This window comes from Nyctereutes procyonoides, unplaced genomic scaffold, assembly GCF_905146905.1.
Source record: "Nyctereutes procyonoides isolate TBG_1078 unplaced genomic scaffold, NYPRO_anot_genome, whole genome shotgun sequence".
Lineage (NCBI taxonomy): Eukaryota > Metazoa > Chordata > Mammalia > Carnivora > Canidae > Nyctereutes > Nyctereutes procyonoides.
The window spans coordinates 51,300,476-51,305,187 of NW_026575140.1; the positions used below are offsets into that span (position 1 = coordinate 51,300,476).

At 39.1% G+C, this 4,712-nt stretch overlaps 1 non-coding gene across 1 annotated transcript; it reads left to right on the plus strand.

Moving 5' to 3' along the window:
* Positions 1-4,124: 4,124 nt before the first annotated feature.
* LOC129497958 (U6 spliceosomal RNA) lies at positions 4,125-4,227 on the plus strand. The gene has a single exon (XR_008662011.1). It is a non-coding gene; the product is annotated as a U6 spliceosomal RNA (small nuclear RNA).
* The last annotated feature ends 485 nt before the right edge of the window (positions 4,228-4,712 follow it).

Genomic DNA, 4,712 nt, shown 5'->3' on the forward strand with positions numbered 1-4,712 from the left:
AGTTTCTTAAAAAAAAGTGCATTATCTTTGGGTTATAAGCTACAAAATATATCTTAAATACATAGTCTTAAGAAGACTCTTAGAAGTCACACAAGCATCTGGTTTTCCACCTTACTCTTCTATTCACACACAGTCTGGACAAGGGAATCTTAAACTAGAGAGGTGTTACCTGCCCCAGGTCACCCAACTAGAGGCACATCTATGAATTCAATCTTCACAGACTTCAGTGTTAAATTATTACCAAAGCTGGCCACATTTCTGTGAATTTGGTTCCTTGGGCTCAACCACAGAAGGAAAGCTTCAGGTAGTGAAGAATAAGGATTTGGAATAAGATTTGGGAAGAAACACTACAAGTGAAGAAATGTCATGGGAAAAGCATAGAGAAATGGTCAAGTCCCACATCAGGCTCCCTGCATGGAGCCTGCTTCTCCCTCTGCCTGTGTCTCTGCCTTTCTCTCTCTCTCTCTCTCTCTCTCATAAATAAATAAAATCTTAAAAAAATAAAAATAAAATGTGTTCAAGGGACACCAAGGTCATTCCAGTCTGAGGTAGGGCGAAATCTGGAAATGAATTAAGAAGAGATCTGGGAGCCACAGAAGTTTCATATTTTATGCCACCCTCTACAGGAACCATGGGAAGTTGATAGAGCTGAGTGGCACAAAGACAGGTAAGAATGGACTTTCAAAGGGCAGCTTGATGCCAGGGCTCATCTCTACTGTCAAGAGGTCCCATCAGTCATGCCTGTTTCCCATTGAACCCAGATTTTCTATTTTGGGGAGGAGGATGGAGAGGAAACAGAAATCAGAAGAATTATAATTTATCTGGAGAATAAGCAATGAACTAAGGGTAATTTATCAATAAAACTCAAGAAACTGGATTCAACCCAGGTGTGATTTTCCCCTTCTTCTAAACTTATTTGTGTTCTTGAGAAGAATCAATTATAGATATAGATTTGTAAGACACCATATCTGAGTGCATTGTGAGTACATTTGTGGCATTGCTTCCAAAATTTCTGTTCCAGATGCATGCATAAATGGACATCAGTAAAACTCCATTTTGACCGGTCATCCAACGGATATTCACTGTGTGTTTATTCTATGCCATACTGTGCTGAGCCCTGGGGATTCAATGTTGATCAAAAGCAGACCTGTGCTTCTTACTCATGAAGCTTAAAAGTCTTTTCATGGAGACAGACATTAATCAAATAAATGTAAAAGTACAATGTGATAAGTGCCATAAAGAGGTACTGCGTGAGCTCAGAGAACATCTGGGAGGAGGATTGAACCTAGTTGGGGAGAACAAGAAAAGCTTCCCTGAGGAAGTAATGATTGAGTTGAGCTCTCCAAATTAGCAGACATTGTTACAGCAACAAGAGTAGAGAATCCAGTCAGAGGAAACAGGTGCAGTTGTGAGTAGAACCCAACTCATAGTGGCTCATGAGAGCAGATTACTGAATTTTCATGAATTTTGCAAACCAGTTGATGTCATGTTGGGAATATTTACACTGCAGACATTGGCAAATGCTATAAGAATCAGGGATCATGTTTTTGTTCTTATTTTTTGATGTGTGGGGGACTTTTTTGTTTTCACAGAGAGGCAGTTTCCAAACAACTGCCAACATGTCATCATAAAGTGCTGTGATTGGAGGCAGAAGAACAGATATACCGGACAAAACAGAACATCAAGTGTCAAGCATATAAACCACGAGGAGAACAAATGGTGGGAGATGAAGTGGACAGCCAAGTAGGTGCTGGACCATGCACAGTTATGAAGGCTTGTTAAGCATTTTATTCTTCATTTTAAGAGCAGGAGGAAGCCACTGAAGTGATCATAAGTAAGATGAATAATTTAAGCAGATGGTAGTTTTAATAAGATCCATCTGCTCACACTTTGGAGACTGGGTTGGAAGAAGGCAAGAGAAGATGGGATGACCACTTTGAAGGCAGTAAGTAGTCCAGGAAACAAATAATAATAGCTTGGACTAGAGTGTTGACAGTAGAGATGAAGAGACATAGCAGATTGTGTATGTTAGGGAGATAAAAATCAATAGGAGTTGGTGAAGGACTTCAATGTAGCAGTGAGTGGGTATAAATTTTATAACTGGATAACTGGATGTATGGTCAGGACCCTTCCCCAAACCAGAAAATATTGAAAGAGGATCAACATTTTCAGTGGCAGGGAGAGTCGTTTTGGCATACATTTGACTTGATACCTTTGAGACAACCAAAACGGCATGAGGGATGTGCAATGTGGGCTGGAAGTATAAGTTGCAGAGTCATTTTTTATGAAACAATGGAAAATGTGGGCTAGGAATAGTAGAGTGAGAGTATGAAGTGAGACGATAGTTACGAATAAGATTTCTTAGTTTTAAGAAATTCCAAATTTTGAGTATATTTTTGAGAAGAATGAGCCTGAAAAGAATATTGAAAAAGAGCAATCAAAATTCTGTTCATTTCAGCAACAAGCCAATCATAGGTTTAGCAAATGCTACCATAACTGATATGATGGAGGGTAAATGGCCAATTGAAGAGAACATAGAAGGTGGATGGAAGGCAGATAGGGACAGTAAGTATGAACAACTCTTTCAAGAAGTCTGGCTGAGGGGCACCTGTGTGGCTCAGTTGGTTAAGCATCTGAGTCTTGATTTTGGCTCAGGTCATTTTCTGAGGGTCATGAGATCAAGCCCCGAGTAGGGCTCTGTGCTGAGCATGGAACCTGCTTGAGATCATCTATCTGCCTCTGAACTTCTCCACCCCGACCCCCTTGTGTGGCTGCACTTGTGCTCTTTCTCTGAAGAAGAAGAAGAAGAAGAAGAAGAAGAAGAAGAAGAAGAAGAAGAAGAAGAAGAAGAACTACTACCGATATGGATAGAAATGTGGGATCCAAAAGCCATCTGTTTCTTTGTGTGGGTTTTTTTAAGCAGAAGAGACATTAAGGATGTTTAAAAGAGAACCAAAAACACTGGGATGGTGCAAGGTGAAAAGGAGAATCTTAACATATGAAAGAAACTAGAATAGTCAGAAAGGTATGTGCAACCTACAGGAAGAGGTACCAGAGCCCATGGTACTGAGGGAAGAATGATGACCTGGATACCATTGGGTTGAGGTTATGTTTCTCATACCAGAAACCAATAGGCATTTCTGTCTGATGGTTTTTATTGTTATCTCTAAAGCTTCTAGATTGAATCGCTACACTCTTTCCCCTTGAGGGAAAAAATTGAACCAACAGCCCTCTGTGGTTTCCCTCTGAAAAATCTTTGAACATGGTTTAAATTGCATATGTGTTGAATTGTCTGATCTTGAGAATCTCAGACCCTTAGATGCAGAAATTGATGATCTTATCGGATCCCTTCATTTCAGTTCGTTCCCTGAATATGTTTTGGGCACTCACTCTGCCAGACACTCTGCCAATCACTGGGGATTCAAAGATAAACAAGAGAGCTTCTGACCTTGAAAAAGTAATGGAATAAAAATATTTATGCAATTAACTATAATAAAGTTGCAAGTGCTACAGCTAAACAAAACTAGACATTTCCGGAGGAGGGAGCTAGTTCATTCCAGGGCCAAGAAAATGATCCAGGTCTCTAGACTCCAAATAGAATGTCTTCCTCACTATCCATATATAATATTACTCTTATTATTCCACAAAAAAAGATTTGCTGTGTAAATCTATTTGTTTAACCCACAAAGATAATATAATCTTTCAGCCTTCTTGTTAATGTACTACCATCACTAATCCAAGATCAACACTCATATATACTATTGGCTGAGAACTCTATGATTTGGATTCTGGTATAAACCACTCATTTCCCTTTAAACATTAGTTTGAAAACCATTAAACAGTAGATGGCCATCACCCCACATTCATTATTCACTAGAACAATTCTACGTAGCTGTGTCTATATAAGGCCACAGGACCAACCACAATTTTGTTAGTACATTTATTTTTTTTTTGTTACTGCCTCTATCATAATTCTAACCTACTAGTAACCAAAACATTTGCCTGCTTTTTAGTTTCATGTCTTTAAAACTCTAGGCTGAATCTATACTAATGAGTAAGAGGCAAAATTTTAGTTCCTGACATTCTGGCATTATATGAAGTCAAATAGACACTAAAATCAGCACACGCTTTGGCAGCACATATACGAAAATCAAAATGATGCAGAAAAGATTGGCATGGTCCCTGCCCAAGGATGACATACGTTAAAATGAATTCTTACCTTCTTTTGTTATTTCAGAAATTTGTTAAATATTTACAGAAGACCCACAGTTGTCTGGGGCAAGACCAAGTGCATCAGGGGTGAAATAAACAAGATGGTTTTGGTTCTCTAGGAGATCATTATATACATCCAGAGAATCAATTTTGGGCCTTTCCAAACCCTCAATTTTGATTTGAAACCCCCACCTTGGAGTGGGGAAATAAAACTTTCTAGAATAAAGACTAACAATGAAATTCATCTCGTCCAGATTCACTTATGTGACAATGATTCAGAAATGTCAAAGTTCCTAACTCATCTATTCTCTTAGTTTTTCTTCTGCTCTGGGAGGGGTAGAGGGAAGCTGCTCCACAGTTTGCTTCCCTCGGACAAGAAGAAGAATATGATGAGTGAACAAGTTATGGATTTGTTCATCTGTTTCCTCCACGAATAACCCACCACCTGCCGACTCAAAGGCGTCACACCAAGTACCCTGGGACAAATATAACGATGAACA